Genomic DNA, 27,421 nt, shown 5'->3' with positions numbered 1-27,421 from the left:
ACCAGAACAACATTGCCTATCAGTTCCAATTTATTGAGACCTAAAGCTGAAAATAACAAAGCAATCAAAGCCCAATTGTTCAGAAAATGTTCTTTCCAGAAGTCCAGCTACGACAAATTGAGCAGATTTCTTCATCCATTGAAATAAGGAGAGACAGTGAGGACACAAACAGTGAAAGGTTTTGACTGGATTGGCCAAGTAACAAATACATGTGAAGAGCTGAGGTCCTATCTTGTGAAATCTGAGGGTATGGAGTATAGGAGGAATCATAGACATCTACTTCCTGTACCAGAACCGTTATCGCAGCATTGCTCCTGTGATACAGACTCTAAATCTCAGAATGATTCAGACAGTTTTCCCATCCCAGGACATATATTGATTCCCACTACTATTTCTGTTAATGTTCATAACTTCCCTAATGTTGAACATTCAGCAAAGACAATCCCATCTTCTAATCCCAATTCCAAATTATATGTCACACGATTTGGTCATATCTCCAATCCCAGTGTGAATTATACAGCAACTTGGACGTGGTTGTACATATGTATTTCATTTTGTATAATTGCATGATGAAAAATTACTTTGTATCTATAGCATGTCAGTCAATATTGTCAATGTCATTTTTCAAAGAGGAAGGATGTAGAATAACAGATGTGTTGTACCTTTAATAAGCATTTCTAAGATCTGAACCTGAATAAATAGCAGGCACATGCTATCTTCAGTGTCATTTTGTGAGTACAGCCAGAGTGTGAACATTTATGCATGAGCCAACTAGTTGTATATATGTTTGTGTTTGTATATAATAAAGCTGCTTGAACAGAACCCACAGTGTTTGTCTACTTCATCCTAACTAGATGAGCGACAATTCCTAAGACACATGTCCAAAAATTTGAAAAAAACTATAGCAAAGTTGCCAAATTTACATTCACTACTCCAGGTAAAACACACCAATGTATAGCTCTCCAGAATTACATTAGCTAAAGCTAAACCATCATATCTGAATCAAACTAAACTTACACGCAAAATTATACACTAACCAAACAAATGCCCAATAGTAAGCACCCAAGTCGAAAAATATGTCCTGACTAGAAACTTGAGTTCACAAACACAAAGCTTCATTCACATAGTTAAAATCCAATAATCACTATGGTGACTCACTGTACTGTGTCCTCATAATCAAACTATGAAACTCCATCCCACCTGACATTAGAAGTGAGACAAACTGGCGCATACTCATAGAGAAGCCGAAAATCTACCTTACCAACAACTAGCCTTGTTCTTGTACCTGACACTCTCTCTTCTTTACAGCCCTCCAAAATCTCTATATTTATGTCCCCTCGATCTTTCTTTTTCTTACATAAGTTAATGTTCCTCCTTCTGCTCTTTCCTTTTTCTTTCTTTTATGAATCATCCATTTTCTAACCTCTATGCTACATTTAAACTTGTTTTGTGTTCATGAATACTGATTATAACTTTGTTCACATTTCATTATAATATATATATTGTGATTTCACCTGAATCCCCCCCCCCCCGGCACATGACTGAAAATGGACTTTTGCTGCTTCAGTCTCTCCTGGTTAAAAATGAACACTGAAATAAAAATAAATAAATAAATACTATGGCAGTTAACTTGCTAAACCTTTCTAAAGTAATTAATATTGTAAACCATCCCTTGCATCCTACAACAGTGACAGCATATGTCACCTCAAGAAGTGAGACACACTGATGCCATGGTTATTGTAAGGGAATGTGGCACAGAGTGGAATGGCAGACAATAAGACACCTCTGAAAGGTATGCCACAGAAGTCTATCTTTGGAATATTTTGTTTGCCCTCTATATAAATGCCACAGCAGTCCATCCTTGGAACATTTTCTATTTGCCCTTTATATAAATGCCACAGCAGTCCATCCTTGGAACATTTATATATGTCCTCTATATAAATACCACAGAAGTCCATCCTTGGATAATTTTCGATTTGCCCTCTATATAAATGGCAGAACAATCCATCCTTGGATCATTTTCAATTTGCCCTCTACATAAATGGTACATGACAACACTGTAACAAATCAAAACTATGTGTCCCTGACAACTCTTGCTTTCTATAGAATTTGATCTTCAGAACAGTTTCTTAAGACTACAGATAAAAAGCTCTGGCCAGCTTTTTATCTAACATAGGAAGAAGGCAGTATCTAAAAACAAATCTTTGCCTCAAACTAAAAATAGCTGCCTAAATAAGTATGAAATGATACACCATTGTTACTGTTCCGGCTACAAAATACCTTGGAATAATACTGAATCAGGCTCTGCCTTTGATGAACATATCAAAATGGCTATAACTATGATACTTGAAATTGCTTTACAAGGCAAAAGCATTTCTTACACCAAGAACCAGGAACATCATTGCTCAAATGATGCAAATATAATTTTCCCAAAAGTTTTGCAATATATTCTGGACAAGATAATTGTAGCATTTAACAAAAACTGCTTGATTTGCAGTAGATGGACCACAGAAAGCACAACATTGCAAAAAACTAAGGTAACTATACATAAAATACATTACCCTCAACAACCTGTAGTACCTACAGTGCTTTATAACTAAACAAGTAACTATACAGCATATAACTTTACAAGGAACAGCCCTGTTAGGGCAGTAACAACTAGACAAAGTTGTAACCTGAGCTTCTATAGACCTTTCACTCACTATCATCCCATTCAAAAGTGCACATTTTTTTATGTATTGGAACTTACGTTTTGTGCAAATCCATGTGCCAGTATAGTTTTTTATTTGATACAGCTTTCTATCAAATAAATAACACCTCTAATTACAATATAATTATTTATTTATTTATTTATTCATTCATTCATTCATTCATTCATTCATTTTACATTTGTTTATGGGGAATGTCTGACTGAATAAAAGGTAATTTTTCAGTGGAGGCCTGGGAAGAAAAGTTCCACATTTATAAATAACCGTAAGATATATATAATGTACACATACAAATAACAACTTCATATGATAATATGCGATAGCCAAAGAAGTGTAGCAAATCTTTAAACTCAACTGTAATAGCATTAAAACATGTTTGCAGGGGCTTCACTCTCCTGCATCTCCTGAAGTGGTAGTCTGCTTTGGCTGCCACACCCTTCCTACCTATAGATACAAACTCCAAGACTGCTGCCACAGAATAAGCAGAACACTATGAGGTACCTACAACCTCAGATTGTGTATGTATTCCCCATATTCTAATTAACAGCCAGTACACCAGTGTGAGTACACTGTAGAAGGACAGCAGACCACAGGGTGTACAATCCACCAATTTATTAAATAAACCAAACATGACTGTCAGCAAAAATGGTCAGCTGATGTCCTGTGTCCTTCTAGAGTATCCTCACATTGGTGGATTGGTTCTTAGTTGGTTTAATAATTTTGGTGCACCTACACTTTTGTGCTTGGGATTCTCCATATTCTCCATTTCAATTTTATAAATATCAGCTCATTCTTATTCAAGCCATCTTTACCTTTACCGCTGACTGTAGAACACTATTGGAAGTACTACCTCCTTCCTTTTTTTAAGAACATCTGATGTTTCTTATGCCCTTCCTATTCACTTCTTTAGAAACATGCCCTGCATGTATCCATTCTTCACATCCTGACATCATTGCCTACACCTTTCACATTTTATTTCTACTTTCATAACTAAGTGCACTGCTGCATGGGGATTATATTATAAAGTCAAAGCTTTAGGTAATCGAATACCTAAAGCTCGACACATAACAGTGAAAGCTGTAAATATCGAACATCCACTTCCATAAATTCTTTCATAGGGAAAGAATTTGCTTGACCGGAGGAAAAAAAAATTAAAACCCTAATCGAGTGGGGGGATTCAATGCCCACCCCCCATGTGGGGGCTGTGCCCCCCCACACCCCCCCCTAACTAAATATACCAACTCTGAGATCGCTCTACAGTGGAGAAAAGGGCAGAATCCTGATAACGGCCAAGCAAATTCTTTCCCTATGAAAGAATTCGCGGAAGTGGCTGTTCGATATTTACAGCTTTCGCTGTTTAGGTGTCAATAGGTATTCAATTACCTAAAGTTTCGATCACCTAATATAGACCCGCTGCAGCTGTATTTTTCTTTAATTGAAATTATAATACTTATTTTCTATTTTTTCTGATTCTCATTTAATCTGCTATTGATCACATATCCAAATAAGTGCCTCCTGTCACAGTTCTGTGTTTAGAGTCCACAGTTTTCTGCCATGATGTTAACTGTTCCACTTCTGAGTTATCATCTGTTGGATGCACTGGTTACCAAGTTTACCAAAGCATCCAGTGGAATTCCTTGGGGAGAAGTTCTAAGCCCTCTTGTCTGTACTGTGTTTATATGAGAAACCAATGATGGCATCAAGAACATCATAGCCTTATAATTATGTCTAACTGGATGCAAGGCCATTTCAGACCCAGCCTTGATGGATTTGCTGCATATCCATAAGACAAACTCCACTCGAGCAACCAGCATGCAAGGCCTTAACCTGGTCTGTGACATTAATACAACTTGTTGGCAGGATAGATTTGTGTCCCAAAGACTCCCTCATCTGTGGAATAGACTCCCTCTCCATGTCAAGCAGAGTACCTCTCTAGCCCTCTTTAAGAGGAACCTGGATGACTGGATGGGAAACAGAAAATATACCCCTGGGATCCCACCTCTGACTTACCACTCTGGGTGACAAGAACAAAAGGAGAGTGACTCACTTGCTCATGACATTCCATGTTCTGCTGCTGAATGTAATTTGTTTGGTGACATATGCCATGGTGTGAGTCTAACTCTAATTGGAATCATTCATTCCAAGCTACTTATTGTACTAATGGTTCATAGGATGATACTAGGCTATTGGCCCAGGGGTCCTTATAAGCCTAGCCAATAATTTAACCCATGTTCCCTCAAACTCGGTACCTGTTTCCCCTGTCCAGCAGTGACTTGGAATGAATGATTCCATTTAGAGTAAGACTCACACCATGACATATGTTGCCAAACAAATTACATTCATCAGCAGAACATGGAATGTCATGAGCAAGAGAGTCACTCTCCTTTTGTTCTCGTCACCCAGAGTGGTAAGTCAGAAAGACCTTTACATACAAATACGGATAAATCTCCCACATTCAGATTCATCAGACCAGAGGTGTACCCAGGATTTTTCAAAATGTGTATCAGCTTTTAGAATACAGGACCCTCCTCACAGGTATACACACATACACACACACACACACACACACACACACACACACACACACACACACACACACACACACACACACATAGCTCCCCTTACTTCAGAAACTACGGGCTTTAGCAAAAAATAAATTAATTAATTAACAAATTACATACCCATAGACTATATAAGCCACATTAAAGATCCCATCAAAAATTAGATTCAAAAACATGTCACTGCACAAAATAAATTATGTTTAAAAAGTGTACATTGTAACTTTACAGCATATATTTCACCCTATGTCTTTAGGTCTAGTTTTCTTTCTTGTTTCCCTTTGCTTTTATTAATTTAGCTTCACCTAGGACCTGTATACTTTCTCACTGAAAGTGACAGCTCTGCTCTTCCAAGCTTATGCTCTTTATTTAAACTTAGCAATGAGGCAGCTTTGGCTTCAGAACTGTAGTACCGTCCATGTGGATAGCCATAGTCTAAAGTGAATAAAGGGGGGTGCAATTTTTTATGCAACGTCATCTACTTTAGATTAGCAGTTTGCTATTTCTGTCAAAAGGAGTTATGGAGTTGGCAGTCAATGGACTCTTCTTTACAAAGAATGCAAAAATACACCGGGTTGTGTTCATGACACTGAGCTTGTCCAATCTCTAAAAAGTAAGCTTTTTTAACTGATCAAGTCCCTTAACATGCAGCCATAGACTTATTATCAACGGCTATAGACATAGTAGATGACTGTGACAAAGAAAGCCCAGTAGTCAAGCAATTTTCAAAAAGACCAATTATAACAATATAGTATGCAACAGCTTTGAAAACAAATCTGAGGTGCAAATTAACAATTTATTATTGCCTTTTACCACTTAGTTCCCTGTGATTCTACTTAATACTATCAGTTGACATTGATGCCTTCATGGCGCCTAGAAAGAAGTACTGACACACATTACTAAGGTGGGTCTCACTATTAGTTTAATTTTCATAAACCATCAGCTGAAGGCAATTCTGTTCAGAAGAAAACATCTCTAGAGAAAGAATCTGCTTGTGACACACTGCTTTTATCACATCCTACCAGTGACAGGAAATTCATTATCACATTTCTGAGGAAAATATAATGAGATGTCATTTTCAAAGTAACCAAAACATGATTATATAAATGTTTCTTCTAAATACAGCTTTAGATTTGGCTCAGATATGTTCAGGATTATAGGGAGATTTATTTATTATGGAAGCAACTGCTTAAGCAAATGCTAAAGGGGATGTAATATACACATAAGGAAGGATGCTGTTATTCAAATGTGTGGAGCGGGGAAGGCAGATAATGAATAGTTATACAGAAGTTTGTAAAGTTCATGTCATTTTGTGCAGATACTGCTGTGTATAATGTGAATGTGTAAATGTGTGTAAAAGTTTATATGCCAATATGTGTTTGTAAGAGACAGAGGGCGAGGGATAGACAAACAGAGACAACACACCACACACAAAAGTACACACAATTTAAGCAAAGAAGTATCAATGGCCTAACTAGTTTACCCACTTTTCACTTTTTGAAATAGAATCTAATTATGTGTCAGTAAGATGAACTACTTTATTCTTATTAACATAGGTTTTATTGTCAGTATGACAATGTAGGGTATAGTATCATTTGATCAAAAAAATGCAAATAGAAAATCAGTGAAACCAATAATTTTGGTAGGAGTGGAAACCATCCCACTATGTACAGGTGTTCATTTCTGCCACAACCCCTACAAGTTTATAGTTAACACCAAGACAGCAAAAAAACAAACTCTAAAAGTTTTTTCTTATCTTTTTTATGGCACTATTGTTTATCTGATTTATATTCAGTAATCCAGCTATTACTGTTTCATGTCTGCCCTACTCTCTTAAAATGTTCACTGTTGTGGTACTAACATCTTCAAACTAGCTAGCAATAAAAATAAAATAAAAGAGTGTAACAGTGATAGGCACAGATTCCCCCCCCCCCCCATGCAGAAGAAGACCACTGCCTAAGAGAGACACACTTAAGAATACATTGTAATGCACACAAAGCTGAACTATCTTTATTTTCCAAATCTGTTTGAAACTAGTCCATCAACTCCCCAGCTGTATGCAGGAAGTCACACCACTAGTTCTATGTGCCATTGTATTTTGGGTACAGGACATGTGAGGTAGCATAAGTCTAAAAAGACAATATAACTAATATTTCCATAAATGTGCCACAAGGCAGGAGCAAAGGACAATATTTATCTCCTTAAAGTATAAGCAACAAACATATATGCAGTAAGGATAAATGTTTAGGCAGAACTGCTGTAAAAAAGTTATGAATTAAGATATTATCTTGTAAATGTAATGCGTACTTTGCCATACCACCAACAGATCTGTGTAATTAGAGCAGTGACAGGATGTCTTTCAACATTTTTGATGGAATAAAGTGCATTAGAATTATAAAAAGTAAAAAAAAAAAAAAAAAAAAAAAACTCTTCATGATCATGAAACATAATGAACATTTCCTCATCTATGTCCTTTTGTCTTATCCTGATCTCCAGGCCAATCATAGGAAAGCCACAAGGAAATTATGGAAAACTGCATAAAAATATGCAGAAGTATTGTGCAAAAATCATAGTAAGAGTGTGGTTTCAATATCAGGCCACATTACTCCATTAGAGTTTTTTTTATACTACAACTTACATAAGTTAGTGTAGAGGGTTAAGGCTGGGGCGGTAGTTCCTGTGGGGCAGGGTTTGATTCCCTCAAACCTCATTTGCCAAATGTGTGACCATGACCAACTCATTTAACCAGACATTGCTCCCAAATAGCCCCTGAAAAGGGACTGTCTGTCCAAGGGGGCTAACTAGTTAACAAATGGGTATTATTATTATTAATTACAAAGGCTACTAATCAGGTATGTTGTTATGCATGGTCACCTTCAGTATTCCTTAAATGTTGTGCGCAACAAACTCAGTAAAACGTCAAAGCTTTTAAACATCAGTGTCAAGCAGTATAACACAAATATTAGCATTAATGTATCATTCCTTCTTTATATTATAGTGGAAACCATCTTAATAATTACTTGTGCTCATTTTGTTCAAAATTAATTTACAAAACAAACAGTGAATTGTTGCCACTCAGGCAATACATTTAACAGTAGTATTTAATTCTAAACCCTTGCAAATGCAAAGAATATAGTGCATAAAACCAAAATAACCCACAAACACTGATAATGGCATAGCTTTCATGAAAATGGTCACTAATAAAGGGATTAATGTGTGTTTTTGCCATGCAATTGGTCCACTTAAACATTCTTGGAATTTCTGTCTCCAACTCCATGGAACACAACCAAGATTTTAAAATAACTGGTGCATCTAAAATCACACATTTAAAGGAAAATCCTTTCAGTATCAGTCATATACAGAAACTCTCCAAGCCGTACAGAACAAAACATTGTAGGCACTACTTCATCAAAGAGAACAGGAATATTCTCACCTCTTCTCACATCTATTGTTTTATTCTGTGTCTGTGAGAAGTTTATTATATAAGTGTGTTTACCAGTGTAGGGCAATGATTATGACTCCCTTCGTTGACTGTCTTTTTTAACTCATACTTCATGAGATCACGAACTCTTACACACTACCAGGAATGATAAACTCAACCTCGGAATAAGTCAATTAAAACCTGACTGACTTTGACTTTCTTTATCACATAATATATCTTAACTTTTGTCATCCATTTTATTTATTGAATATGTAAATAGTTGCTCTGGGCTGTACTCATAAACACTGTGCTTTTGTGCAGTGAAACTATTTATTAAGTCTCTTTGTGATTCATTGAGACAGTTACACAATGGAGTAAATTCATGTACATTGTCTTACCCCATTGTGTACCATCAAAGTTTCATTCACAGAGCACATATGCAAATGAACCCCAACTTGGTCTACATTTCAGAGACACTACCAACAAATTTCACCAACATAAATTGCTGGATCTGAACCATGAACAGGTAGGAATAATGTTCCTGAGTGGACCAATCCTCTTCTCTGCTACTGTGTTACTCAGCCTCAGCCTCATCTAAGAACAGCAGCAGTGTTACTTGCTTCAATAAATTGAAAGTAGCATTTTTTATGGTAGGAAAACCCCTACAGGTTGTCCCTGTGATGCTGGCAACACATGTTCTCAGTGGCAGCATGGCCTAGTTAATCAAAGCATATGCTAGATGATCCCTATGTTAGCATAATATACGAATGCACCCCATCCCACAGTCATAGTAATATAGGTCAAGGCTTTTATAAATCACTCCCTGGCATGACTGCTGAGTCAGGACAGACTTGGAGTTCCCACTGTCCTTCAAAGAAGCCTGGCTGGGATATCTATTGCATTGAATCAACATAGATGCTGCTAATCTACAGTCTGCCAGTAGCATGATTCAGTTTTATGAATATTATCAAATAATGTAAATATCTAACTACGCATAATATAATATAAATATTTAATGACAAACCAACACTGTGAAATATCCCTTTACTAACTAGAACCTGTAGCGATGTTGATGAAGAACTTTTTTTCCACGAAGGCATCGTAGCACACTGCTTACACGAAAGTAAGCAGCTTTGCGATCCAGTAAACAGAGCTGGGTGGTTCGCGCACATGCACCAACACTGAAGTCTCCATGGCATGCAAATCATCTCATAAGCAGGTGAATTGCATGCAAATGAGGGAGGTACAGCAATCCAGCAAGTGGATAGGCAGTCCTGCAGACCGTGTGTTGGCGTATGTAGTATACATGGAAAAATTTCATGTACAAGATTTTAAACAGACAACAGGGGCTGCAAATGTTTAGTTCAATAGACAGAAATAGCATAGTAGACACAGATATGTGCAAAATTATCCACCGTGTGACCAAAACCATATGGGAAATAATTTAAAATAATTAAATTTTTTTAATGATGTGGGTATGTTTGTGCAGTGTGCAGCAGTGCGCAAACATGCTTTTATGAAAAAATAAAAATAAGAGTGTAAGACCCTAATTTATTAGTATGTGAGAGTAATATATTATAGGACCCTGCATGGAATATCTACAATGCTGGAATGGTGCTGTTGCTAACAAGGCAGGACCTGAAATCATGTAGTTTCCAGGTTGTGTGCAATGATCCCTATGCAAATGAAGTGGGGTTACTGAATAGTACAAATGGGTATCCATGCCTGCAGATCCCATCTGTGTAGGCACAGAGCCATGTTGGTGTCCAGAGAAGAGGCAGCTGACATCAAAGGGGGGTGTCTGAGGACTTGTAGGCTCATTGAAGCTCAGTGGCACCTGTTTGCATGGTGTGGTGCTCTACTGAGTGTTGGGGGGTGTACAGTTTCTGCTAAGATTTGTTTACCTTCAGGGTGCATGTTTTCACGTGTTTGCATGGTGCACTGCAGTGCTGAGCATGACCTTTCAGAGGAGTGTGTACAGTGACTGATGAGCATTGTTTACCTTCATGGCACCCATCTGTGCAGTGAGCCACAGTGCTGAGCAATGAAGACTGTCCAAAAAAATGGCTGAGAAAGTCAATGGTATATTAATTACTGATGACTCCTGTTCAATTAAACTAGGGTCATTAACAGTTCATAATGATGTACTTGGCTGGTGGAATGCATCATAGGTAGCCAATCACACAGGCTGCACCTACAGCAGAGCACTATAAAGGTTGCATACACCCTACATTCTGATTTCACCCCATACTCTGCACCAGTGGAGTACAGACTTGGGATTTCTAACTGAAGGAATGCTAGGAGCTACTGCAAATCTCCTACATCTGTATGTGCTAGATGCTGAGTTCAATGCTGCTGCAGCTAACAATAGGTCTAGACTGAGAAGGAAAAGAGTGTTCAGGACAGTGTACCCTTCCAGGAGCTACATGAGCTGGAGATTGTAGAGCACTACAGGGTAGACAGGGACATACAAGAACTCACTGAGCTCCTCCAGCCTCAACTCAGACCCCAGCGGCAACAGAGGGGAACCCATCCCAGAATAAACAAAGGGGTGTGTAACTCTTAACTCATTACATCCGAGTGACATCTACAGGTGCATTTGCACTTAGCTTCTACTAACACCTCTAGGCATCAAATTTTGCTTGTTCATATTTGCATCAATAATTCCAAAACCAACGTATGTACAAAGTTTTAAAAGATTTCATTTTAAAGCTTACACAATGGCAAAATCAACTGCATTAACATTTGACTTTTGTCTAGTACAGGTAAACAGATATTAACTGTTGTATTTATGATATTAATTTATATAGATATAATTTTCACATATTTCTAAATATATCAATGACCACACAGACAGAACTCTTTAGCCTCATACAAAAGCTCTCAGTTAGATGAATAAAATGCTACTGACAGTATGTGTGCAACTTGAGTGGTTGCTGAGACATTGTAAGTTGTTTAAAAATATTACAAATGTAGCAGTTACTGTGTTTACTGCGACTTATAAAAATTGGTTTAAGACCTAGAACCTAAATAATATTATCACTATAAAAATAGCTTGTGCTGAAGAATTTGCCATTTAGACTTGTTTTATAACCCCTATGGTTCCAGAGATATGAACATTTGTTTAATATGTAAGGACATAATTTGATTCTGTCAAAAGGCTTAGGCTCCGCCCATTGGAAGTTCCAGTGCAAACTTCCTGAGCTCCATTGGAGTGAATGAGTTAAGGTACTAGCTACAGGTACTTTCCAAAGACCAACTGGGGACATGATGGGGGTCTTGCAGGCATCATCATCCATGGTGCTCCAGAAGTTCCTGAATGCCATGTTACCATATGCCACTAAGCACATTTATTTTCCCCACACCACTGAGGAGAGGGGCAGCAATATGCAACACGTCTACCATGTAACACACTACCCTGAGGTACTGGGTGCCATAGATTGTACTCATGTACACATCAAGGCACCACCCATGAAGAGGGTAGAATCTAAATCAATCGCAAGGTGTATCACTCCATCAACTGCCAGGTCATGTGCAATGTCCAGGACATTATCATGAATGTGTGTGCTGGCAGCCATGGCAGTCATGACTCCCATATCTGGCATGCATCACAGCTGTACCAGATGTTTGCTGGGGGGACATCCCACATGGCCATTTACTGGGGGGATGCTGGCTATGAACTGGAACTGTGGATGATGACACCCATCAGAAATGCACACACATACCCGCGGAAGAACACCATAATGAGGCACACACACAAACTAGGAACATCATAGAGCATGTGTTTGGATTGCTGAAGTCATGGTTCCGGTGCCTTGATATATCTGGTGGATCTGCACAGTGCTCTCCAGCCACATGTGCACAGATGTTCACAGTATGTGCCATGCTACACAACATGATCCTGCAGAGAGAGCTGCAGCAGGATCAGCAAAGAAAAGGGATACACAGCCCCCCACCAGTGCCTAGGTCCCCACAGCCACATCCACAGGGGAACTCAGAGGAGGAAATCCCTGAGGATGTCCCTGTAGGCAGACATATGCATGCTCAGTATCCCTGGCCTTGGCCAAGAGACAGCACATAGCACATGGACTGACAATCTAGGGCCCTAGGGACTGACACCTTACTCCCACTTGCATACATACAGTAAAAATGATGCCAGGCAACCCACACAACCTGTAGCTAACCATGTATTGGCTGTGTACTGCATGCATCAGACAGAGTCAGCCCTGAACTACAGTTCTGTTAACTGCTGCATTTGCAAGGTAAGTCACTCACCTACACACCACTTACAAGGAGTACTATAATATGCTATTGTATGTTTGGACCTCCTGCATGTGTGCAAGGGAATATAGTGGGCTATTTAGTGAGATGTAATATCCACATGGGACTACAGCTACCCAGTCCAATAGTATGTGTTCTGTAACATTCACTAGGCTTCATGGTTGGAATATTCACTACAGCAATCAAGGTAGATGTTAGACAGTGGGGTCACATGATATTTGCACTACTGTCTATGCCAGTAGATCATGTGCTGTTCTTCTACCATCCCCAACACATCAGTGTTCCCATACAATCACTGTAACAGTAAGTCTGCAGTGATATATCAGCAGACCAGCCAATTACAAGTCTGTGACATAGAACTTGGCCACACATTGTGTGTCTCACTTAATGCAGAGGTGACAATGTATGTCTGTATGCTGTTGATTGTGTGAGGAATGACACCTCTCTGTCCAGTGGCTGGTGTGGCTCACTGAGCTATGGACATTAGCATGGGTGATGGTGTTGATGTTTTGAATCTGACAGCATTCACATCTTTTGCATGTCAAGTACTTGTATGGTGGAATTCCCACAAATTGTCACACCCCTCATTTTGTTACTGCAAGAAAGCTGGACAAAGTCAGAGAAAATGGGGGGGACAAAGGACCAAAACTACAGACATTACACACGCTCTGATGAACCTAAAAGGTGACTAGTATAACAGTAGGTTGCAACAGAACAAAACAGAATAGCTGCAAGATGTAGAGGCCATCACTCAAATGTGAAAGTAGTTAGTACAATTCAGTGACTGCATTACACAATATTATACTGGGACACAAGAAATGTATGAGGAACAGACCAGACATATAGGGCAAAATGCTGGACATTCTGCAAAAACATATACAGTGAGAGGTATGCAGACTGTCACCCTGTGTGTGGTGCTACATTATGTACCCCATTCACATATTAAGTATGGCACACAACTGGGGAATGCCTTGGACAATTTCAGGGAAGTGCTGTACTGTGGAAACAGGTGCAGCAGCCAATGTCTGCAGCACACAAAATCACGGACCAGAGTACAGGTAGCTCTGGCCTGGAGTTATCTTGTAAGTACTGACAGTCCCACTGGGCATGCTTCTACACTTTGCTAACTTGAGCAAGTGTGTTGTCTCTTCCTCACAAAGACCTGTTATGTGGAAATACATCTGTACATACAAACAGCTATGTCTCTATTCCCCTCACACATGATTAGTGTATCTATCAATAAGTATCACATATACATATGATAGCGATATATATATATATATATATATATATATATATAGAGAGAGAGAGAGAGAGAGAGAGAGCTATATAAATTACAGTGATACAGAGGCTCTCCACATATATCTACCTAGCACATTTACATAACGTACACACACAGCAACATTTAAAGAGACATCCCTGTTATACACGTTATACACATTTATATATATATATATATATATATATATATATATATATATATATATATATATATATATATATATATATATATATGTGTGTGTGTGTGGGGTGGGATGTCAGAATGTTCCCACATACCCTTATGGACATGCCCATATGGGCTATCTCCATGCAATGGTTATGCATTTTATGGCCCTGTGACTAGCTGCTGGCCTCTACAAGGTCAGCTGATGACATCCACCTTAAGACTGTTGGCAGACAGTCTAGTATCAGATAAACTCCATGGTGCATGTGATGAGTACTGAAAGCTGTGGTGTGTAATAGTGGATAGGTAAGAGTTCTAATCTCACATGAGTCAACTCTGTGTGTATATAACTATATCCCCCTGCAGCAGTATAGACATGTCCATATGGGCTATCTCTGTGCAATGGTTATGCATTTGATGGCACTGTGACTAGCTGCTGGCCTCTACATTGCCCTTCTCTATGAGGCCTGTTGATGTCATCCACCTTAAGAGTGCTGGCAGACAGTCTAATATCAGATAAACTTTGTGGTGCATGCAATAAGTACTGCGAGCTATAGTGTGTAATAATGGATAAGTAGGGGTTCTGATCCCACATCAGCCAACTGTGTGTGTGTGTGTGTGTGTGTGTGTGTGTGTGTGTGTGTGTGTGTGTGTGTGTGTGTGTGTGTATAAATATATCCCCTTGTAGCACTATGGACACGCCCATATGGGCTATCTCTGTGCAATGGTTATGCATTTTATAGCCCTATGACTAGCTGCTGTCCCTAAATTGCCTTCATCTACATAATCATAACTGATGTCCACCACCTGTCTGACCCAGACAGAGGATATCTGTAGATGTGTCAACTCCATCACCACACCTTCTAGATTTGTAAGTCCAGAAAATCCACGTGACACATAGCAATGGTAGCAGACCTTATCACAAGTATGAATGCATGATTACACTGACTGCCCCCATTGTCCCTGATAGACTGTTCTACACATATGCACCTAGGGAGCCATGCACCTATACTGCCACACCTTGCTGACATCATATTTCTGCTGTGCTGCCATGCCATCCTGTTCCACAGTATTGCCACCATGTGTCCATAGTTTACCCCTCAGACTCCTGGAACAGAAATATACACAGGTCCATGACACACCTATCATTCTGTAACATGACCGCCAGGCCAACATCATGCAAGAAAGATACACAAAGTGTAATGCATAGTCATGACACAAGCCAGTATACAGTGCCTGTTGTGGCCCACAAGTGACATGGCAAAACAATACTGCACTACACAAGTACATGTCAAGTAATACAGACACCCTGTGCATCAGATACATAGTAGCATTTCCCTGCATCAATGGCATAGATGGCAGGGATGTGGCACATGTATCATCACATACACGGGGTGTGGTGTGGGGGTGTCCGAGTCCAAGGCTGTGCCAAACAGTTGACAGCATGTGTGTGAGTCAGGAAGGGGTGTGGGTTAGATGGGCCATGGAGGGGTGCCGTGTGTATCTGTTGGTGACCTGCAGGTGACAGTGGTGTTTGAGTGTGTGTGTGTGTGTGTGTGTGTGTGTGTGTGTGTGTGTGTGTGTGTGTGTGTGTGTATACACAGTTAAGCCCAGTGCTAGCCCTACACATGTATATGTTGGACAGCTGTGGACTGTACATGTTAAGGCGGACAGTTCACTGTCTCTGACCATGAACATGGAAACTGGCTCTGCCAGGAGCAGCACTGGCACCACCATGCCCAAGATCGGATGTGATGCTAGTGCCTGATGGTGACTGCTGTCTGCTGGGGCTGTGTTCCCCATGGGACTGCCCAGGACCATGTGTCCATGGCCTGCCACATTGTGGTTTGGACAGCACACTTCCCTCTGTAATGCTGGAGGTACTGCCACTACAGGAGTGTGACTGTGTACGGCCACATGGACACTCAGCAAATGGTGGTCTGACCTATGTCCACATGTCTAACACCCAACTCCAACCAGATGTTCCAGCACAGACATTGTGCAGTCCAAGACAGACACTGTCTCATCCCACCATCTATCCACTGCATCAATGCACCAGTGTTCAGACCTTGCCTGTGCCTCCATTTGTTTGAGTCTTTCGGCTTTTCCCAGTTAGGGGTTGCCACAGTGGAACTCCGGTCCGCTAATGATTGGTAGTTAATTTTTACATGCCAAGTTACCAGCCCTGATGCACAACCTTCAACGAAGGTATGCCCATTCATGCATGTCTCCATGCAGAAGATGCTCTAGCTGAGAATCAAACCAGACAGCATCTTACTGTGAGGTGACAACGCTACCACAGCACCACCACCGTGGGTGATGGCCCAAAATATGCACCGCGTGACCTGTGATGTGACACCTGCAACAAGTGGTGGATGGACAGCAGTCCTGTTTTCAGCACCCTTGTCAATCTGCCTGTGTGGGACCTTGCCAGCTCTCTGGCTATGGCCAGTGTCGACACTCACTGACACTATAGTTGCCACATTGTCCTTTTTAATGTCACCACCCTCTGACTGTCCAATATCTGTGGCCTCTGGGGACTGGGAATGTGTGGACATACTGACTGTGTGTGGTGACAATGGGGGCAGAAGAGAGGTGTCAACCTTTGGGACAGATTCAGCCAACAATCCCACCTGTGCCTCACTATGGTCACTATCATCATCAAAGTCCGATGAGACACTGAGATCAGGTTGTGAGGGGGATAGACTCCAACCCCCAGTCATCTGTGAAAACCTAGACAAAAGTAGTACATTACTACCTGCACTTAGCTACTGTGATACTGGCTGTATTGCTGATATTCTGAGTATGTGTGCAAAATTGAGCATAAACCCCAACCCCCCAAGTGCAGAGAGACCAAACACCCATGTATAGGTATGTAAAGCCTGCCACAATGACTGATACAGTATTACAGTGGTGAACACAGTACACTTACCTGGACATTCCTTTGCAGTGAACATTGTGGCACACACCTCTACGATGTATGGTGTGATGGATGCCTGGGAGCTGTCATGTGTTCCTAGGTTTACCAGGAATTCCTATGTGGCTGACAGTGGTTATTCAGTCACAGGACCTCCACCTGTGGTGGCATAACCCCTGGTAACATCAGATGCCCTTCGTTGTGCAGTATTCAACATGTCTATGGCCCAGTGTTCAACATGCTCATAGGTCCTGTCCTATTGGCCAATCTGATTGACATCCCACAAAAGGTCTGTCCACAATGCTGCCTGCTGTTCCCAATTATGCCTCCCCTTGGACAACAAGATCTGATGGTGCTGTCTCAGTCCATCCACTATTATGTCATTCTCCACATCTGAGAAGTGGGCATGTCTTCTGTGGTACATGGTTCCTGAAAGACAATAAAAGGGGAACACATTACAGGGCCAGATACATGGACTTCCACTATGTAGAGATATAGCACACCCATAATGGCCTGCACTATCCACTGCTCCCTCACACATCATACTCCATAGCTTGGCAACACACTTCATGTGTGGACACCACCAAGATAGTAGCAATACTGGGATATGTCCCTGTGTGCCGTGACAGATTCTGCTGTATATTCCTACACCCAGCACTGCAGTCTACTGTGGTGTGTCACCTATGGGCAAACTCCCAATAATATATCATATGGCCACTGCCAGACAAATAGCAGTGTGCTATTACAACCCATATATGGGGACAGTCCACCAACACCAGTATGCCACAATGACACAAAACAATGCAAACTTGCTTTAGTATATGTTCCCTGTAGGCATCATACCTCTCAATTATACGGATGTTTGCAGAATGTCAAGATGTTTGCATCATAGTTTTGGTCATTTTCACACAAATGTGTGGATTTCTGACAAATGGTTGGCCAATCATTGATTGTTCCTGTCAGAGAATAAAGACAGACATCTGAGTTTCAGATGTCATACCCTTAAGAACACAGTTATGCTACTGTAATATCTGTTATTCTATTCACTTTCTTACTTGGTACGGGCAATATTTAAACAGTGTCACTAGGTTTGGGCATTTTTCCCCCATTAAATATGGCTCTGTCCTGATTTCATGCTGTAAGAGGTTGACAGGTATGTTAGGCATAGCTCTCAAGCAAACAGGGACAAATGTCAACAGAATCAAGGAATTAGCAAGATACATCAGGGACATTCAGGGACACTGTTAAAATATTGCAATTATTTATGTGAGACATTGACAGAATGATAGGAGGTGTCTTACAGTACATTGTTTGACATTACAGGATTGTATACCCTTATGTATTGTCACTATGTATTGCATGTAATCCACTAGTTTTCCTATGGCAGCCAACCATTGCAGAAGGGATTAACAGGGACAGAGCTAAGATGTGAGTGAAAATCAGGGACAGACGAGAGGCATGCTTGTAGGTGTAGGACAGCAGAGTATCAATGACATGTCATCAGCACAGATCTAAGACAGGCTTACTGCTATCATCCCTATTCCCCATAGCTCCATCCTTCCATCTGTATCCTGTTATATGGAGAAATGTATTACATACCTGGTGGATTGCAGTACTCCTTTGTTGAACTTTGCTTCTGGCAATCTTTTGAAAATATACTCTCTGTGTGAGTGAAGTCTCATACAGATCTGTTCCCCATAACCAGCTGGCTGCCTTTTGAAGGTACTGCTCATTAGCAGGTAATTGCCTCTGCACCAATCTGTGGATCAGATTTGCTAATTGCAGCCAAAACAGCTGAATTGCACTATCCTTAGCCAATGACATGTCACCACAGTGCGATTTATAATGTCTTCATATAGACCTGAGCCCCTTTCTTAGTTGTTAAGATGGACATTACTGAGGTGTGGAGACTACAGCATCACAGAGGGTAGGTACCATGATTGTCAACTGTAGAGATTTATGCAGTATGTCCAAAGTTTCACCTCATATGTGTGGTCAGTGTCCCATGACATTGTGGTCATCTGGCAGTTCACTGGCACACATTGTGGGTTGAGGTCAGTAATGAAAGACAGACATTTGAGTGTCAGACTTCATACCCATCAGAATATGTCTGCTAATGCAATAGCTGTCACTCTATCAACTTACTATCTTTGTAGGAGCAAACTGTTAAACATGTCCCTATCTCTAGGCCTTTGTCTCCCCATTACATATAGCTGTGTCTGGATTCCTTGTTCTGGGGGATTGGAAGGTATGGTAAGTCTGTAGCAGTTACCTTTACATACAGCTGTATGTGCTACAGGCTGCAGCTGCTGCTGCAGCCTAAAACACATGGGGGACTGTGAACACTTTAAAGGACAACAAGCTGTAAATGTAACTGTGGCAGCTGTAGCAGCCCTGTCATTATGGCAGAGCCAGGGTAAGGGTACCCTTTACAGTCCAATCAAGGCATGTCATTAAGCTACATCTGTTTTGCAACAGTGCCAGTAACAGAGTAGTAGGTGATACATAGTTAGGCTATATGAATATGTGCAGTGTGTCTCTACTTGCAGGCCTTCGACTTGCAAAACTGGATAGCAGTTCATTAATTAGCAGTAAGCTGTGCAGATACAGATTGCATGACTCAGTCATTACTTGCTGTCTTCACAATAATGTACTTGAATTGCAACACAAAACTGGATTTGAACCCAGGACTGTGTGTGGCAAAATGTACTGCATGGAATGCATGTAACAGCTACTATGTTACTGCTGCAGCAGGTGTATTTGCAAGGTATATGTGCATACATATAGGCTATGACACACATTGTTTGAATCCATCAGTATATGCATGGCTTTCTATGGCTGTATTTCCACACAAGGGTCCCAGTTGAACATGTACTTTGCCATCGATGCCTTAGCAGGTGTGTTTCAACATGTTGCTGATAAAAGGTGACATTTACCTGATATCACAGGTCTCATGTACATCCATTATTATGTCTGTGGCTATCTGGTGGTATACTATTGCACCAGAGTCCAAGGTACACTCACATTTTTCCCATTAAATTTTATTCCAGTTTGTGTGGTGCAGCAGAGTGCTCAGCTCCGCTAAGGCACGCCCAATGACTGTAAGTGGCAATCACTATGTTTTGCTGAAAACACCTGTTTTAATTAAGATCTGTGTGGTGTGGCAGGTTAATGCAATGTGCTACAGGTGTGAGGGGCTCAGGTTTGAAAAATGGCAGTGGTGTTTATTTTGTACATGTGTCTGACAATGTAATAAACACATTTAGTCATTAAAGCTCCATTTAAGCTTAGCTAAGTGAAGTGGAGAGGAGTGCCACTCCACGTAGCTCAACACAAATGTGAACTAAAAAAATATAAAGAAAAAGGGAGTGATAGAAGAATGTTGAAATAGGGGCAAGCAGGGAAAAACATAGTGAAAGGCAGGCAGGGATGTGCAGGAAGGGTGTAGGAAAGAACCATAGCTATCCATTTCTTGTACAGCAACAGCTGTGCCTTGTAACAGAACTTGTAGATGAATTTGTACTCTCAAACCCCAGAAAGAGGGATGAGGACAACATAACTGCATTGTCAAGCCAATTGGACCAAATTACTTGTGTCCAATGGACACATGTGCGAAATAGAGAGCTATGATTGGAGTGATTTTTTTTTGGGACAGGTGCCCATTTTTTCTTTTATTAAGGTGAGAGTGGAATGTTGGGGAAGGGACATAGGTACATGTGGAGAGGTTGAACAAAACAACAATAAACTGAATAAATAAAATAAGAAAGAGCAATACGGCTCACAGACAGAAACCAGAAACCTTTATTTAGTGCTTTCATCAGCTGCCAGCATTGACTTCTTCAGAAGTGGAGAGGTAAGTTGGATAGGAGAGGATGCATTCACAGACAGACAATACAGACAAGACAGCAGACAGGGGCAGTCTGTGACACATGAGGGGGGTCAACACCTTAGATGGGTAGGGTGTTGTGGAATCCAAGATGTATGTGCCTCCAGACAACAGAAGCATGACTCATGTCCCCACCCATGGGACTGTCAACACTGATCCTTCACTGCCTTGAGGGTGGCTGTGCTGGAGGCTGAGTGCCAGGGTGAGACTGCCTCACCAGGTTAGCCAGCATGGCCTCAATCTATCGCAGATGGCGTTCATAGCTCCGATGAACAATCCTGAGCACCATGACCGACCGTTGATCCTGGGTGATAACTGCCCCTCTGCCACTGCTCCCAGGGGGTGGCCAGGCCTCATCCCCCCTGAGGTGGTCCCACCCAACACCTCAGGTGGTGCAGGGGCAACAGAGGAGGTATGACCAGTCTGGGTCCCAGACATGCCGGGACCCAGTGCCATGACCTGTTAAGGCAAGGTAGGTAGATCAGCAGGAACCAGCCTACCCTGATGTGCTGTGGTAATGGAGGTATAGCAATAAGTATAGGTTAGCGGTGAACAAATCATTGTTAGTAATAACAGTATGGCAGAACATTGAAAAAACCCAATTACATATCAATGCATATTATGTGAAATAAAACAATAAATAACAGGACAGTCAGTATGTTAACAGGATGCCAGTAACAGTTACAGCATAATGCCAATAAAACAGGTACTTTAACAAGATATGTTAATATGCAACCATTATAATACATAATAATAAAACACATCCCAAAATATAGTTAATGTAGCAACATATGTTAATGGTAAACCATAACCAATGAGTAACAATAAGAAATAAATGAAGATAAGGGGTGGGGAGAGAGAGAAAAACAGACCATCAATAACATTTCTGGTTATTTCTTTGACAAGAGTACTACTACCTACTCTACGGGTCTGTATTTTGTTTATGTGTACAGTGACTACAAGTCTCCTATATCTGATGTAGCAAGTACATAGCTCTCAAGCTATTTGCATGGGATACTACGGGTCAAGCAGTAACAACTGTGGGTACAGAACTACACAGAACACTTGCACATCAGGTGGACCTATATAACTACCAAGGTGTTCTGTGGACTGAATTGGTGATACTTTGCAATCTAGGTAATCATTTCCATGGTAATCCTCTGACAGACAGATTGCACACTATTAATTACATAACATGAAATCATGACACTTGAGAAACGTGTACTGTATGTGTACAGTACAGCCACTAAACAGCTGTTATGTCTTGGTTAGCAGGCATAGGAATATATCCCAATATCAGTGACTGCATGGGACACATGCATAGAATACCAGGATTACACATTTTATTTCTGACTTAATATTGCTGATAAACACATTCTTGCTAATGATTTTAGCAGTCTGTGACATCTAAACACACAATTATCTACTCATAATATGGGCTACCTCACCCATTTACCTGCAGTTCTTGTAGAGAGAGAAATTGTGAGCATTACATGACTACTACTGTAATATTTACTGCTACATAAAATTGGATTTGAACCCTGGACTGTATGTGGTAAAATGTACTGTATACAGAGCATTTAATAAACTAAGCTACTGAGTCACTGCTGATTACTGATTGACTGATATTTGCCTTAAGCTGACCTGGAACCAAAATATGACCTGGTAGTACTACTAAAGTGTTATACTAGACTGCAGTAACAGCAATACACACATGCATGAAATACAAGCAATACACAGGTATTAGGTAAGCTATATTTCAGTATCGTATCTGTGAAGTCAACAAACAATATCACCTCATGGAGTGGGATACCTCACCCATATACCTTTATTGCCTGATGTCTGTGGATGACAGAGCATTATATGACCAATATTGGCCTAGAGACTGCCTTAAACATTACTTATATAAGTTAACTAATAAAATTTGCAGCCATTAGATTTGCATTCTATAGCTATCACAGTCTTATACTTGACTGCAGCTCCTCATCTTACAGCCTCAATGCCTACAGCTATACTGCAATGGTTACAACAACACAATCTTGATATACACCATTTTCCTTGGTGTTATTGGTATTGTTTCATGTTTTTTATTGCACTGCAGTTGAGATTATTTATTTATTGCAATACAGGTCTAATTCCACATTTATTGCACTACAAACTTTACTGTATATACTTTAATGCAGTTATTGGTATTGTTTCATGTTTTTATTGCAGCAAATTTGGCATTATTCATTTATTGCACTACAGCTCTAAGTCCACATTTATTGCACTACAAACTTTACTGTATATACTTTATTGCAGTTGATGCTTTACTCTTTCTTGCTTATTTTACTATAGTTAGCATACTACATCTGTACTCACCACACTCACAGCGCAACCTAGTCAAGTGCCCGACATGCAACTTGACATTGTTAGCCCTCTTAGCTGCAGCTGTTGGGAGAAAACCACATCATTATGAATACCAGTTTTGCAAACATTCAGAGTACCTATCAGTAAAACTGAAGAAAAAGTACTTACATACTTGTGGGGCATTCCCTGCCTTGCTTCTTGGACCCAGGGGTCCAAGAGTCACCTCTTCCATCTTTTCAGGTCATCATGGTGGTGATGACACTGATCACATGTGTGGGGGGATACCAGTGACACTAGTGAGATCTCTGGTCAGCCAGTCCACTCTGCTTTACACTCTGAGTCCTGGAAACCACCCTGCAGCAGCCTGTCATCACGGTTTTGTATGAGGAGCCCAACCATGACCCTGGACTCCAGAATGCCCCAATGCTGCACCCAAAAAAGTGCACCTTCACCACCACCAACCATTGTATACCATCAGTGACAGAACACCAATGGATTCTGATGTATTCCCACCTATTGGGCTTAATATAGGCTGTTTTCCCACCCTTACACATCATTGGGCAACATTCAAAAAAGTGCCTCATCACTTAGCACCAAACAAACCAGCTGAGCTGAGCTGAGATCCGCAAAAACTGGCACAACCATAGTTTTAGTGGAGCTTAGCAGCAAGCAAACCAATGGAGCAGCACACAAACATTGGCAGTTGTTACCATGTTTATGCGGTGCTTAGCAGGTCTAAGCATAGTTTAACAGAGCTTAGCAGAGTTCAGAGGGGACATCTTTTCTAAGAAAAATGCATATATATATATATATATATATATATATATATATATATATATATATATCAAGATTAAATACATATTTTTCCTTTCCATGTATTCAAACCCTGGATGTACTGCACATGAAGCCGTAACTCTACCCAGTTAGCTATGAGGATATAAAGAAATTCGGTACACCTTCACAAATATCACTGAGCTACTATAAGCAGTGCTTAGCACCATGCCACCCTGTGCAAATATGCTTAAACACACCTTTAAATAAATAAATAATTACATCTGGTTTCTATTGTTAGATGTCTAGCAGGTGTCTATCTTATATGTAAGCGGAGCTTGGCATTGCTGCGGTCTGCACTGCACAAACATGTTTTTTTTAAAAAAATAAATAAAATAAAAATAAAACAAAGGAAAAAATAAAATTAAAATAAAAAAATGGACTTTGCAGAGAGTCTCATACTTATTTGCAGCACCGGTTAACACTACACCTCTCCCTACACTGATTCAATAACTGTGTTTCTCGGCTCTCCCTAAGAAAAAGTCATCATTAATATGCATGGCAAGCTGCTGAGGGGGAACCATAACCATGAACATGGATACATTCCATGTAGGCCCTACATAGTGCCTACACAAATTTTATTAAACCTTAGGTTATTGTTTATTTATGTTTGAGTAAACTGGAGTAATACTTTGAAGGAAACCACCAGTAGTAGTGAAAAACACAGTTTAATATCACTTTCGTCTCAAAAAACTTCTTCGGAATGAAATAAAATGTACACAGCAGCATCCCCTTATTATAGCAAATCAAAATAATTACCCAATAAAACAATTAATTTAATATTCACTAAGTCATTAATACCAGTTTTTTTTGTCAGCCCCAAACCTGAGCTGCTACATGGTTTCTCTTTGTTCAAGTTGGTCCCTATAGGACCACCCCCCTTATATTTCTAACTACATGTTCCAAAGCAGCAAACACAAACTTTTTAAAACCAATACATGTAGTGGAATGTTTAAATAGAGCATTGTTGATGTTCATAGTTCTAACACAATAGTAGTGCTCTTTAATTCTTTTATTAAGTGGTCGCATGGACATACCTGCATAAAATTCATTGCACACAGAACAAACAGCAAGATAGACTATGCCACTAGTATTACAATTGTATACACCATCAATGGGAAGTGTCCTGTTCAAACAGGGTAAATCAATATAGGGTCTCTCGAAAATAAAATGACATGAAGAACAAAAACCACATTTATACATCCCCTTACAGTGTCTGCTGTTATCAGGGGTACTTTTATATGTGGAGTCAAACTGTAAACATTTTTTTAAACAGTCAGTTTTTTATATGCAAAATTGGGTCTATTACCTACAACTTGGATTAATTCACTATTTCCACCTAAGATGTTCCAGTTTCTAGTAATAATGGACTTGATGTTAAATGCATCAACAGACATATCCATAGGTTCATAGGTTCATAAGTAAGTACTAAGCTATCAGCCCAAGGGCCTACGGAAGCCTAGCCAACAAGGTTCCCTGGCTTACATCACCCAAGAAAGTTATTTTCCTTTGCCACTGTCGAGTAGAGACACAGAAGTGATCCCCGGGGTGTATTTCCTATTTGCCTTCCACACATCAAGATTTTTCTTGAAGAGTGCTAATGATGACATAGATGGGTAGCCTGTTCCAGAGTATGGGAAGTCTCTGGGACAGGAAGCTATCCCTCCAGCATGTCCTGTTTATTGTGGTAACAAGGTTTAGGTCCCTAGAGCATGTAGCTCAGAGGGATTGGGATTTCTTTAGGTGTAGCATGTCCAACAGCTCTGGGTTTGACATAGCTTTATATGTTAGGCAGAGATCACCTCGGAGTAGGCAATATGCTACGGAGTAAAGCTGGAGTTTTTTGAGACAGTCAGCGTAGGGCATCTGTTTGAGGCCAGTAATCCTCTTTGTGAGGTACTTCTGTGGCCTTTCCAGCTGCTGCAGATGTCTTGTGAGGTACATTCCAAAAGGGGCGTTGTACTCTATAATGGGTCTAATGGGTGTCGAGTAGAAGGGAACAATGACCTCTTTTTTCCCGGATGAGAACCCTTTTATGATGAGGTGTGCCTTGTAGAAGGACTTCCTGACTACTGTGGCGATGTGACTATCAAAGGACAGACTACTGTCCACCTGGGTCCCAAGGTCTCTTCTCACACATTCAATGTTAAGTAGACTGCTGTCTATGTAGTAGTTCATGGGTACAGAGTTTTTACCAAAGGGGATGACAATGCACTTTTTGGAATTGAGCTTGAGACCATGTCTCTGACAACAGGCATCCATCTTAGCGAGGCCCTTCTGTAGGATTTCCACATCATTTGGGGACTAGACTATGGCTCCTAGTTTGCAGTCATCTGTGAACTTCATTAGCTAGATGCCTTCTGTATTAGCCTGTACTTCAGAGAAGTAGATACCAAACAGGAGAGGTCCCAGGACTGAACCCTGTGGTACTCCACTTGTCACTGGTTTAAGGTAAGATTTGGAGTGTGCAACTTTTACAGTGTGGGCTCTGTCAGTGAGCCAGTTGGCAACCCATCTTGTAACATAGGGATTTCTACCTAGTTTAGTGAGTTTAGCTATAATTCCAGAATGGGGGATGGTGTCAAAAACCTTGGCGAGGTCAATATAGGCTGTGTGAACCACCTTACCCTCATTTATGGCTTTGGTGACTGCCTCAAAGAAGTCGATCAGGTTCAGGAGGCATGATCTGCCTTTCACAAACCCGAACTGGGTGGGATCCAGAGTTGGAGGTTACCAATGTATTTGTTTATGAGGTCCATAATGATACGTTCAATGGCTTTGCAGACCAGGCTCATCAGGCTAATAGGGTGATAGTTCCCAGGATCAGTAGTGGCTCCCCCTTTGTGGAGTCGGATAACTGTTGCTGTACACCATAATACAAGAAGTACTAAAAGTATTTGTGTTAGTGTTCTTAGAACTTGAATTGTTAACACATTAACTCCATGTGGCTTATTTGTAATAGTAGTAAAACCATTTTTCAAAATCAGTGGAAAATAAGTAGCCCTTCTTTTTCTAATTTCATTAGC

Source organism: Protopterus annectens, chromosome 2.part2 (genome assembly GCF_019279795.1).
Source record: "Protopterus annectens isolate FY-2018-M chromosome 2.part2, PAN1.0, whole genome shotgun sequence".
Lineage (NCBI taxonomy): Eukaryota > Metazoa > Chordata > Ceratodontiformes > Protopteridae > Protopterus > Protopterus annectens.
The sequence above is the reverse complement of the archived record's forward strand: the minus strand, read 5'-3'. Positions refer to the sequence as shown.